Source organism: Rhinopithecus roxellana, chromosome 8 (genome assembly GCF_007565055.1).
Source record: "Rhinopithecus roxellana isolate Shanxi Qingling chromosome 8, ASM756505v1, whole genome shotgun sequence".
Classification (NCBI taxonomy): domain Eukaryota; kingdom Metazoa; phylum Chordata; class Mammalia; order Primates; family Cercopithecidae; genus Rhinopithecus; species Rhinopithecus roxellana.
In genome coordinates this window covers 12,318,843-12,332,612 of record NC_044556.1, presented here as the reverse complement: position 1 = coordinate 12,332,612, position 13,770 = coordinate 12,318,843, and the positions used below count along the sequence as shown (strand labels likewise).

The 13,770-nt window shown below is 48.8% G+C and overlaps 1 long non-coding RNA gene across 1 annotated transcript; it reads right to left on the bottom strand.

Moving 5' to 3' along the window:
• Positions 1-352: 352 nt before the first annotated feature.
• On the bottom strand, positions 353-3,036 carry LOC115899194. The gene is made up of 3 exons (XR_004058891.1): positions 2,790-3,036; positions 2,572-2,665; positions 353-2,371 (listed from the first exon to the last, which is right to left on the bottom strand). It is a non-coding gene; the product is annotated as an uncharacterized LOC115899194 (long non-coding RNA).
• Positions 3,037-13,770: the final 10,734 nt, after the last annotated feature.

Sequence of the window (13,770 nt, the reverse complement as noted above, 5' to 3'; positions counted from 1 at the left end):
AACATACAGCATGGAGTTTAGGTCAGCAGAGGGCTCCAGGGGACGGGTGGGGCAGGCAAGGACATAAAAGAGGGCCTAGAGCCAGGGTTACCAGGGAGAGGGTGGACCCATTTTGCCAAGCACCCTAACCCTAAAAACTGTAACCCTTACCCATAACCCCAACCCTAACCCTAAACCTTAACCCTAACCTTTAACACCTTACCCTAACCCCAACCCTAACCCCTAACCATAACCCTGAAACGCTAACGCTAAAACCCTAACCCCTAACACTAAACCCTAATCATAACCCTAAACACAACCCCAACCCTAACCCTAACCCTAACCACAATCCCAACCCCAGCCCCAAGCCTAACCTTCACCCTAACCCCTACCCCCAGCCTTTCTTACCTTTTACATCTGTCCAGATTCTCCAGTAGAAGCAGGGACCCTTGGTTCCCAGGTGTGCACCACTGCATCTGTCACAGGACTCCGTATCAGTCCCCAAATAAGCACCTGAATGCTCACAGTGCAGCCATGCAGTGGAAGCTCAAGGTATATTCTCACCTCCAGAACCAGGGCCCAGCGCCTGCATCAGGCTGATCAGGGCTGAAGTGAGCTGTGGCACCCAAGGTCTTCGTAAGACCAAGGCCACGTTATGCCTCCTATCACAGAGCGAGATGCAGCAGGCTTCAAAGTCAGGGGCCCTTCCCTGATGACACTCCAAGCACAAAGTACTGGACTTTCACACAATGAGGCTGCACACATTATTCTGTTTAAATCCCCACCTAGGCCACTGGGAGAAATGGTGATAGAGGGACCCTTGTGTTGCCCTGTGGTATACATGCTCTGGTTCATACGACTGCAAGCCATTTACAAGAAACTCAAGCTGAAATGCTACTTGTTTCCAACTTCTTGTTTGCAGAGGATTTACAATTTACACTCCAAAACAGACAGCCACAGAGCACACTACTCCTCTGAAGTCGCTCTGAGGGCCTCTGCATCAGTCCTAGAACTGGAAGACTTGCGGACAAGAACTGGGATGTTGATGGGGCACTGGATACTTGCTGGACACCAACCTCCTCTCACCTAACCTTACAGACGGCCCAGATCTCACCTGCCCAAATCAGACATTTTAACACACACAGCTCTCAACAGCAGGACTTACAGACACAAAACTCCAAGGTAAAGGATTGTTTCAACTCCTTGGTGTCTCAACGACCTAAAACACTGCCTAGCACAGGTGCACCATCAACCTTATTCACTAAATAAACCTCTGTATATTTTATTCATCTTTGATTGTGGAAATGATATGAACAAAAAGATGTTTTAAAAATTGGACTAAAGACCTTTGAGGTGTCTTCACAGGATCCTATCTGGTGGACCCCCAAATCTGCCAACACAGAGAAGTCATTCGCAAACACGTGCAGGGCAGAGGCCAGACAAAACCATCTCTCTCAGCCTCAGAATGGCCTGGCAGTCACAGGAACAGCCACGTGGGGTCTGGCCTGTATGAGGAAGTCAGGCTTTTGGTTTGAGGCACCCTACTGCACCACAAAACCAAGTTCTGCCTAACAAAGAAAAAACAGCCCACTCACTCTCCCTAATATCCCAGGTGGTAATCTAAGAGCAATATCTGCTTGACACCCCTCCTGCTCCACCCTCCATATCCAAGCTATCACCAAGGCCCTGGCAATCCTACCTCCTAAATGTCTCTCAAATCCACTTCTCTCCCTTCGGAGTCCAGGCCACCAGCATGACTTCTGCATGTGTGTAGCAGCCTCCTCGGAGGATCTAAAAATGCAAATCTAGTCATAGGCTCTGTGAAAAGAAAATCTTGGGGCCCTAAAATTACTAAGCTAAAGGGAAAAGCCAAGCTGGGAACTGCTCAGGGCAAACCTGCCTCCCATTCTATTCCAAATCACCTATCTCCACACTAAGATAGGTGCACATCCAATCACCTCCTTTGGAGAGGCTAACCAGAAACTCAAAACAACGCAACATTTGTCTGTCACCTACCTGTGACCTTGGAAGCCCCCTCCCTGCTTCCAGTTGTCCCCACCTTTCTGGATGGAAGCAAGGTACTTCTGACATGTATTGACTGATGACTCCCGTCTCCCTAAAACCAAGCTGTGCCCTGACCACCTTGGGCACTTGTCACCAGGATCTCCTGAGGCTGTCACGGGTGCACGTCCTCAACCTCGGCAAAATGAACTTTCTAAATCACCTGAAACCATCTCAGATAGTCAGGGTTCACAGCTCCCTTTCCCGAACCCTCCCAGGAGCCCCTCGTGGGCGCCCAGGTCCTGCATGCTGTTGTGGCCCAGGCTCACCTGGAGCAACTCGACTCTTCCTTACAGCCTCATGAACTTTTCAGTTCCTAAAGCTGTTTAGCCTGTGAAAGGAAAATGAATCTGAGGGCCCAAAAATCACTAATCTAAAGGGAAAACAGCTGGGAACTGCTTAGGGCAAACCTGCCTCCCCTTCTATTCAAAGTCACCCCTCTGCTCACTGAGATAAGTGCATATCTGATGGCCTCCTTTGGGGAGGCTATTCAGAAACCCAAAAGAATACAACAGTTTGTCTCTCACCTACCTGTGACCTGGAAGCTCCCTCCCTGCATCGAGTTGTCCCGCCTTCCCCGAGGGAACCAACGTTCATCTTACATATATTGATGTCTCCTGTCTCCCTAAAATGTATAAAACCAAGCTGTGTCCCGAAAACCTTGGGCACATGTCGTCAAGACCTCCTGAGGCTGTGTCCCGGGCGTGTGTCCTCAACCTTGGCAAAATAAACTTTCTAAATTGACTGACCATCTCAGGTATTCGGGCTTCACAAGTCCATGAAGTAGACGTCCCCTGGGGTAGCGCCCCTCCTCCACTGAGCTCACTCGCGTCCTCCTTGTGTGTTTTCTTCAGAAGAAATTTCAAGCTACTTGGTCCACACCTTTCGGCCTTACAGGAACCGCTGTTCTCCACAGGCACATGGGCGGTGTACCTGCTGGGCTGTGTGGAGAGGACCAGGCTCCTCTCCTAATTCTCACTCAGTTAATAACAAAGGTAGACAAGTCAAGAAATTTGCTAACCCTAACTCTAACCCTAACCACAACTGAACCCCAACCCCAAACGTAACCCTAACCCAACCCTAACTCCAACCCCAACCCCAACCCTAACACTAAACCCTAACCCCAACCCTAACCCTAAACCCTAACCCTAACCCAAACCCGAACACAAACCCGGACCCTGACCCTGACCCCTGACCCCAACCCTAACCCTGACCCCGACCCGAACCCAAACCCGAACCCCAACCCCAACCCCAACCTCAACCCCAACCCAAACTCGAACCCCAACCCCAACCCCAACCCCAACCCAAACCCGAACCCTAACCCTTAACCCCAACCCTAACCCGAACCCTAACCCGAACCCGAACCCTAACCCAAACCCGAACCCCAATCCCAAACCCCGAACCTGAACCCCGACCCCAAACCCGAACCCCGACCCCTGACCCCGACCCTGACCCTGACCCTGACCCTAGCCCTAACAAGGTTGACACAGCAAAACTCCGTCTCCTCTGAAAATACAAAAATTAGCCAAGCATGGTGGCACACACCTGTAGTCCCAGATACTAGGGAGGCTGAGGCCAGAGGACTGCTTGAGACCAGAATGTGGAGGCTGCAGTAAACTGAGATGGTACCACTGCACTCCAGCCTGGGTGACAGCGCATAACCTTTTCTCAAAAATGAAATAAAAATATAAATAAAATAAAATCCCTGATATGGTGGCTCACACCTGTAATCCCAGCGAGCACTTTGGGAGGCCGAGGCTGACAGACCACTTGAGGTCAGTAGTTCAAGACCACTCTGGCCAACATAGCAAAAGCTTGTCTCCACTAAGAATACAAAAATTAATGCTGGGCACAGAGGTTCATGCCTGTAATCCCAGCACTTTGGGAGGCCTAGGCAGGCAGACCACCCGAGGTCGGGAGTTTGAGACCAGCTTGACCAACATGAAGAAACGTTGTCTCTACTAAACATCCAAAATTAGCTGGGCGTGGTGGCTCATGCCTGCAATCACAGCTACCTGGGAGGCTGAGGCAGGAGAATCGATTGAACAGGTGAGGCTGAGGTTGCAGTGAGCTGAGATTGCATCATTGCACTCTAGCTTTGGCAACAAGAACGAAACTCTGTCACAATAAAAATTAAAAAATTAGCCACCGTGGCGGCACACACCTGTAATCTCAGCTACTCAAGGACGCTAAGGCAGGAGAATTGCTTGAACCCAGAAGGCAAAGGTTGCAGAGAGCCAGTATCAGGCCATTTCACTCCAACCTGGACAACAGAGCAAGACTCTTTCTCAAAAAAAAAAGAAAAAGAAAATGCCTAGGAGGAAATGGTATGTTCTGGAATGAGGACTTTCCTGCTGGACTAGAGTTTCTGATGAAGGTGACAGTTTATCCTTCAGTCTCCACAGGTCAAGAATCTGCCATCCAGCAGGAGGCAACAGAGGGAGTGCCAAGTTCCATATCACAGCTGTGACATAATTACATTCCCTCACTCGTTTCAATACTTATTTATAATTCATCTTCTTAAATAGCTACACTTACTTTACCAATTTTCCATTGTATAGATGAAGAGGTTTGCAAATTTTATATAGGTTGCCATGATGTGGACAGGACTTTTGGACAGTTAACTATACCGATTGACTATGTAAGTGTTGAAACCTAAAATACCTTGCAACTGCTAACACAGGGCTAGAGAATATAGCAAGGTAATAGTCTGTGCAGTAAATTAATCTGGCACTCACTCCCAGGCTGGAGTGCAGTGGTACTCACTGCAACCTCCACCTCCCGGGGTCAGGCAATTCTCCTGCCTCAGCCTCCCAAGTAGCTGGGACTACAGACATGTGCCACCACACCCAGCTACTTTTTGTATTTTTAGTAGTGGCAGGGTTTCACCATCTTGTCTAGGCGGGTCTCTAACTCCTGACCTCAGGTGATCCGCCCACCTCGGCCTCCCAAAGTGCTGGGATTACAGGCGTCAGCCACTGCACCCGGCCTTCTTCTGAAATTTCAATAATCAACTGTGCCATTTGCCTTTCCTTCAGCACTGAGATTTTATTTTTCTTTCCTAATTATCTCAAATATGAACTTTGGTTATTTCCTTGATTTATAAGTTGAGGGTGGCGCCCCCTCGCGGCAGTCCTGGGGAATCTCTGGAAATCGGCGTTCGGATGACTCCAGGCCGTGATTTTGGAAACGGCAGCTGACATCGAGGCCACCATCCGGTGCCTTGATAGGAGCGGATGGAGATTTTAAAAACTAAAAAACATGGGCCAGGCACGGTGGCTCATGCCTGTAATCCCAGCACTTTGGGAGGCCGAGGTGGGCAGATCACCTGAGGTCAGGAGTTTGAGACCAGCCTGACCAACATGGAGAAAACCCGTCTCTACTAAAAATACAAAATTAGCCGGACGTGGTGGTGCCCACTGTAATCCCAGCTACTCGGGAGGCTGAGGGGGGAGAATAGCTTGAACCTGGGAGGCAGAGGTTGCAGTGAGCTGAGATCACACCACTGCACTCCAGGCTCAGTGATGGAGTGAGACCCTGCCTCAAGAAAAAAAAAAAAGAAAATATTTGGGGAACACATCCGATAAAGGACTTGTCTGCAAAATATTTTAAAAAACACTAAAACTCAAAAAGAATTAGATGAACTACCCAATTGAAAATATGTGAAGATCTGAAAAGACGCCTCACCAGAGAAGATGCACAGATGCCAAATAAGCATCTAAATTAATTAATTAATTAATACTCAAGAAACCTGTCATGAGGGGAAAGCAGATTACATGAGATAGTACTGCACATCTATTAAAATGGCTGAAATCTAAAGAACAGTAGCAATTGCAATAGGAGGTCTCATTAACTGCTGGTGGAAGGCATAAGGGTACAGTCACTTCAGCAGTGTTTTCAAAAACCACACAAGCCTCACCATATGATCCAACAATCTCCCTCTTAGGTATTTAGACAGCTGCCTTGAAAAATCATGTCCAAGTAAAACCCAGCACACACATGTATAGAAGTACTATTCATAATAGCCAAAAATTAAAGGAATCATGACATCCTTCAGTAGCTGAATGCATAACCAAACTGAGGTATGCGGTGCAATGGAATACTATCCAGCAAAAGAAAGGCCTGACCTATCCCCCACGCTACCTGGATGGACCTCACAGGCTCACTGCTTCATGACAGAGACAGAAAGGCAGGACCTATCCCCCATGCTACCTGGATGGACCTCACAGGCTCACTGCTTCATGACAGAGACAGAAAGGCAGGACCTATCCACCCACGCTACCTAGATGGACCTCACAGACTCACTGCATCACAAGAGAGACAGAAAGGCATGACCTATTCACCCACGCTACCTGGATGGACCTCACAGGCTCACTGCTTCATGAGAGAGCCAGGATGCAGAGGCTGTATGCCCCACTTATATGACATGCTGGAAAGGCAAAACAACAGAGATAGCAAACTGATCAGTGGTGACGTGGGGTTCATGGAGGTGGGGATTTGAAGTACTCCATGTGATACTTTAACTATGGATACCTGCCCCTGTCCACTTGTCAAAAGTCAGAGAATTTTAAAGCCCAAAGAGTAAATCATAATGTATGCAAGTGGAATTTCATTATTTAGTATGTGGGAATATCCCTGGATGGAACACAGAATGTGACCAAGAATCTAACTGTATCACAAAAGATTAAAACAAAATCCCTGCAGGGCAAAACGTACTGACCTGAAAGGTCTCTCTGGAAATTAGTGGAATCTGTAGACTAAAGGCAAAGGAGCAATGCATAAAGCATTCTCTTTATTTTACAAAGTTCTTTCCCACAGGGGTAATTCGCAATTCTTGAGGGCTGGGCGCGTGGCTCACACCTGCAATCCCAGCACTTCAGGAGGCGGAGGAGGGTGGATCATGAGGTCAAGATCGAGACAATCCTGACCAACATGGTGAAATCCCATCTCTACTAAAAATACAAAAATTAGCCGGGCGTGGTGGCGCGTGCCTGTAATCTCAGCTGCTCGGAAGGCTGAGGCAGGAGAATCACTTGAAACCAGGAGGTGGAGGTTGCAGTGAACCAAGATTGTGCCCTGCACTCCAGCCTGGCTGCAGAGCAAGACTCTGTCTCAAAACAAAAACAATTCTTGAACCACCGTATCTCCATCTGGAAAGGAGCAGTGACTTACGTAAGTGGCACACACACACCCCACACACATACACACACACACACATACACAGACACACCCACATGCACACACACACACACTCACCCCCCACACATACACACTCACCACACACACATCCATACACATACACACATGCACACACACACAGTCATCCCCCACACACACATACACACTCACCACAGACATAGACACACACACATACACATGCACACATGCACGCACACACACAGATTATGACAAAGAAAAACCAGAGCCAACAAGAAAGAGCTCCCAGTGACACAAATGGGAGTGAATAAAGCAACAAAATCCTGTAGTACTGAATTGCAACCAAAATTTGAAATAACTATCCAGGTGTCCACACGGGCATAAGTAAATGATTACACAGGTAAACAAAAGCGGGTGAGAGAAATCTCCTATGCAGAAAAATCCCAAATAATCGTAGTGGACACTCAGGCATTAGGGAAGTGGAGTTAACTCCCTACTCAAGCATGACCCTGTGCCGGACGTGCAGTGAGCTGAGATCGCGCCACTGCTCTCCAGCCTGGGTGACGGAGCCAGACTCCATCTCAAAAAAAAAAAAAATGTGAAGCAGCAAGTTCTGATGTAGACACTGCAAGCAAGTTATCCAGATCCAGCTAAGATGGTTGGTGAAAGTGGCTACACTAAACAACAGATTTTCTTTCTTTTTTTTTTTTTTTATTTGAGACAGAGTATCGCTCTGTCGCCCAGGCTGGAGAGCAGTGGCTCGATCTCAGCTCACTGCAACCTCCACCTCCTGAGTTCAAGCGATTCTCCTGCCTCAGCCTCCCAAGTAGCTGGGACTACAGGTGCCTGCCACCATGTCCAGCTAATTTTTTTTTTTTTTTTTTTTTTTTTTTTTGAGACGGAGTCTTGCTCTGTCACCCAGGCTGGAGTGCAGTGGCCGGATCTCAGCTCACTACAAGCTCCGCCTCCCGGGTTTACGCCATTCTCCTGCCTCAGCCTCCCGAGTAGCTGGGACTACAGGCGCCGCCACCTCGCCCGGCTAGTTTTTTGTATTTTTAGTAGAGACGGGGTTTCACCGTGTTAGCCAGGATGGTCTCGATCTCCTGACCTCGTGATCCGCCCGTCTCAGCCTCCCAAAGTGCTGGGATTACAGGCTTGAGCCACCGCGCCCGGCCAAATTTTTGTATTTTTAGTAGAGACAGGGTTTCGCCATATTGGTTAGGCCGGTCTCAAACTCCTGACCTCGTGACCCACCCACCTCAGCCTCCCAAAGTGCTGGGAGTACAGGCGTGAGCCACCGCGCCCGGCCTAAACAACATATTTTCAACATAGACAAACCAGCCTTCTACTGGAAGAAGATGCCAACTAGGACTTTCAAAGCCAGGGAAGAGAAGTCAGTGCCTGGCTTGAAAGCTTTAGAGAACAGGTTGACGCCTCCTTAGGGGCTAAAGTGACTCAGAGCCAGTGCTCGTTTACCACTCTGACCCAGGGCCCTTCAGAATTCTGCAAACTCTACTGTGTCTGTGTCTGTAAACAGAACAAGAAGCTTGGGTGACAGCACATCTGTTTAATGTCTAGTTTATGGAATATTGTAATCTGACTGTTGAGACCTATTGCTCAGAACAAAAAATTCCTCTTCAAATATTGGGGCTCATGGACAATGCACCTGGCCACCGAGAGCCCTGATAGGGATGTGCGAGCAGACGAATGGTGTTTTGATGCTAACACAACATCCAGTCGGCAGCCCATGGATCAAGGAGGAATTTCAACTTCCAAGGCTTATCATTTAAGAAATACATCTTTTTGGTTGTTCGTTTGTTTGTTTTGAAACATGGTCTCACTCTCTTGCCCAGGCTGGAGTGCGGTGGCACGATCTTGGCTCACTGCAACCTCCGCCTCCTGGGTTCAAGTGATTCTCTCCTGTTTCAGCCTCACGAGTAGCTGGGACTCCAGGCGCACACCACCATGCCTGGCTAGTTTTTGTATTTTTAGTAGAGACAGGATTTCACCATGTTCAGACGATGGTGAGACCATGGCCAGGCTGGTGTCAAACTCCTGACCTCAGGTGATCCACCCACTTCCGCCTCCCAAAGTGTTGGGATTCCAGGCATGAGCCACCACACCTGGCCAAGAAATATATCTTGTATCTTGTAAGGCTACAGCTGCTACAGATAGGGACTCCCCTGGTGGATCTGGGCAAAGCAAATCGAAAACCTTTGAAAGGGATGCACCTTCTAGATGCCACTAAGAACGTTTATGATTCATTCATGTGAGGAGGTCAAGAATCTCAACATTAACAGGAGTTTAAAATAAGTAGACTCCGGCCGGGCGTGGTGGCTCAAGCCTGTAATCCCAGCACTTTGGGAGGCCGAGACGGGTGGATCACGAGGTCAGGAGATCGAGACCATCCTGGCTAACACGGTGAAACCCCGTCTCTACTAAAAATACAAAAACTAGCCGGGCGAGGTGGCGGGCACCTATAGTCCTAGCTACTCGGGAGGCTGAGGCAGGAGAATGGGGTAAACCCGGGAGGCGGAGCTTGCAGTGAGCCGAGATCCGGCCACTGCACTCCAGCCTGGGCGACAGAGCGAGACTCTGCCTCAAAAAAAATAAAATAAAAAATAAAAAATAAAAATAAGTGGACTCCAACCCTCAGGAATGACTTTGGAAGACTCAAGACTTCAGTGAAGGGAGGAGCCACAGATGTAGTGGAAGTAGCAAGAGAATAAGAAGTGGAGGCTGAAGACGTGAGTAAATTGCTACAATCTCATGATACAATGGAACCAATGAGGGTGTGTTTCTTATGGATGAACAAAGTAGTTTCTTGAGACAAAATATTCTCTCCTGGTGAAGAAGCTGTGAACATCCTTGAAATAACAACAAAGGATTTAGATTCTTACCTAACCTGGCCGGGTGCGGCAGCTCACGCCTGTAATCTCAGCACTTTGGGAGACCGAGGCAGGAGGATCACTTGAGCCCAGGAGTTCAAAACCAACCTGGGCAACATAGGGAGACCCTGTCTCTACAGAAAATTTTTTTAGATTAGCTGGGTGTGGTGGCTTGCACCGGTGGTCCCAGCTACTTGAGAACCTGAGCCAGGAGGATGGCTTGAGCCCAGGAGGTCAAGGTTGCGGTGAGCTATGATCACACCACTGCACTCCAGCATGAGCAACAGAGCAAGACCCTGTCTCAAAAAAAAAAACAAAAAAAAAGGAATATTATGTAAACTTAGCTGATAAGCAGCAGCAGGATTTGACAGGATAGACTCCAATTTTGAAGGAGGTTCTCCTGTGTGTAAAATGCTGTCAAACAGTATTTCATGCTATAGAGAATTATTTTCTGGAAGTAGGAGTCAATCGATATGGCAAACTTCAAACTCCAGTGGAGACACTGCTGATTTCACATCCACTGGAAAGACTTCTTTCTTTGTTTATCTTGTTGAGACAGAGTCTCACTGTGTCACCCAGGCTGGAGTGCACGGCACCACTGCAGCCCCGAACTCCTGGGCTAAGCGATCCTCCTGCCACAGCCTCCCAAAGCGCTGGGTTTACAGCCATGAGCCACCATATCCAGGAAGACTTCTTGCTTTTTTGAGACGGAGTCTCACTCCAGGCTGGAGTGCAGTGGCGCGATCTCGGCTCACTGCAACCTCTGCCTCCTGGGTTCTAGCGATTCTCCTGCCTCAGCTTCCTGAGTAGCTGGAATTACAGGCACCCACCACCACGCCCGGCTAATTTTTGCGTTTTTAGTAGAGACAGCGTTTCACCATGTTGGCCAGGCTGGTCTTGAACTCCTGACTTCAGGTGATCCACCTGCCTCGGCCTCTCAAAATGTTGTGATTACCGGCGTGAGCCACTGCGTCTGGCCAAGATCTCTTTCTGGACACTCTCCATGGGACGTTTGCTTTTTCACCTCAGAGACGTGGAATTTCTTGTTCCAACAGTTTCTAGTCAGTAAACCCTGTGATTATCCAAGACATGCCACGGCCAACCCCTTCCACGAGACGCTTCTCATGAGAATCTATCTGGGATATGGGGGCTGCATCTCTTCCCACAGGTAACTCTTCTGGATGACCGCACTTCAATGCTGCCTCTTGTCCTCAGAATCTGTAATTTACTGGCCTTAGTGATTGCAACGATATCATCCTTACAAGGCCCACAAAAGTCTGGGTGACAGGCACTGGTGTTCTTCTCTGGGGTTAAAGGTGCACCTGCATGTCTCCTCATGGATCAAGGCCTCCGTTTCAACTAGTAGATATGAGATGTTTGCTCCAGAGGAGGATAGGACTCCAGGTCACCTTCTCCCTGCACAGGGGCCCTCAGGGCTCCTCCTTTCCCATGTGGGCGACTTTCCAGTCTCACTCACAATCGCTCTGAGTGACTCTGGAAAGAAGACAGCTATGGAGCCTCTCCCTGTCTGAGTCATTCTGCTGATAGATCTGCTTAACTCATCTCACTGAAGCCTGGACTGCCTTGGGAAGAATATCTCTGCCTCTGTAATTCAGACAAAGAATATGCGGTGCAGAGGCTGTGACCAGGCTCGTGACCCAGCCCTGTCTGCAGTAGCTGGGACTGACGCTGAGTTCTCACATTCACAGGGTGCCATGAGGGCCTCCTCATCTCAGGCTCCAAAGTGTGGCTGGCACTTCCATTCACAGTGACATGTATTTGTATGTGAATATGTGTGTGAGCATTTTCATGTGTAAAATTTTGCCAAGTTCTCACATATTACCTTTTACCATAGTCACAGAGTTCTGTGTTCCTCAGTATAAATACTTGTCTTTTTAGAGTTGAAAGTTGGGGATGCACGTGATTTTCTATACAGCCAGCAGCTAAATTATTCCAAACCGTTGTTTCATTGTTTGAATTCATGTTCCATTACGTGATAATGCGTCTCTGTCTGCTGCACTCCCACCTGAGCGGCAGCCAGGCTAACAATACTGCTGGGAGCATGTCTCCTCCAAGAAGAAAACCCCTGGCAGGACGCAACATTCTGAACTATGAGGACTTTTCAGGGGGGACCAAAGTTTCTGAAGGTGGCAGTTTGTGTCTCAGTCTCCATGGAGTCCGGAATTTGCCACACAGCAGAAGGTGACAGGGAGCCACTGGATTGATGGGGGGGCTGTAACGTTGGACAGGTGCTTGCTCTAAGCTCCGAGATAAGACGTCATGCCCTCCCTGCGTTTCAAGGTCCACACATATCATAAACCACCTGCATAACCGCCTAGGATTTTTTTTTTTTTTTTTTTTTTTTTGAGACGGAGTCTCGCTCTGTCGCCCGGGCTGGAGTGCAGTGGCCGGATCTCAGCTCACTGCAAGCTCCGCCTCCCGGGTTTACGCCATTCTCCTGCCTCAACCTCCCGAGTAGCTGGGACTACAGGCGCCCGCCACCTCGCCCGGCTAGTTTTTTGTATTTTTTAGTAGAGACAGGGTTTCACCGGGTTAGCCAGGATGGTCTCGATTTCCTGACCTCGTGATCCGCCCGTCTCGGCCTCCCAAAGTGCTGGGATTACAGGCTTGAGCCACCGCGCCCAGCCTGCGCCTAGGATTTTCAACTCATCGTCCAACGTCTAGAGGAAGGTGCTTTCAAACATTTATAATCGATCAGGTCAGGATGTGGACTGGGATGTTTTATCAATTAATTAATTGATTACAAAATGTAAGTCTTTTAATCTGAAATAGAGCTGGAGAATTTAGCAGCGTAATATCGATTCCACGTGAGTCCCTAAGACCCGTTGTGCCATCTGCCTCTCGGTAAGCACTGCATGCGGCGTTTCCTTCCCAACACGGAGTTTCATTTCATTTAGCTGCTGTTCCATCGATTCATCATTCAAAAATCATTTTGTCTTTAGAAAAACCATACTACTGGCCAGGTGCAGTGGCTCACACTTGTAATTCCAGCACTCTGGGAGGCTGGCAGGAGGATTGCTTGAGACCAGGAATTCGAGACCACCCTGGGCAACATGGCAGAACCCCAGTCTCTATAAAAAAAATATAAAAATTAGCCAGGCATGGTGGCGTACATCTGTACTTCCAGCTACTCGGGAGTCAGGCGGGGGGTCGCTTGAGCCTGGGAGGTCGAGGATACAGTGTGCAGTGATTGCACCAGAGCCAGACCCTGTCTCAGAAAAGAGAAACACCCACCCCTCCAAATGCATGTTATTCCTTTTCCATTAGATATCTCAACTGCTGTACACACTGCTCAAAGTTAAGACAAAAGTCTCTTATGTTATGTTGTGGACTCCCTGAGGTGCAGCCTGCGGTGTGGCCCCGGACCCAGGAAACCCCTGCAGAGAAGCTGTGCTGCTTGTCCACGTGGGGGGTTTCCAGACGGGTGACCACCTGCCGTGACACCCTCCCGTCCGCACCCACCCTGCCCTGACCCCAGGCGAGGGCCATGGAACCACAGCTAAGTCTTCTTTACTCAGTCATCATCCATTCATTCGCTGGGCGAATTCATTCATAAATCCCATTGCTGGAACCAAATAATTCCCAATAACCTAGGCTTCCACCTGCTGTGCAATGCCCTCACCATACACTTGGCCTCGTCTGCCAACTCTTCCCGGGGATTTCC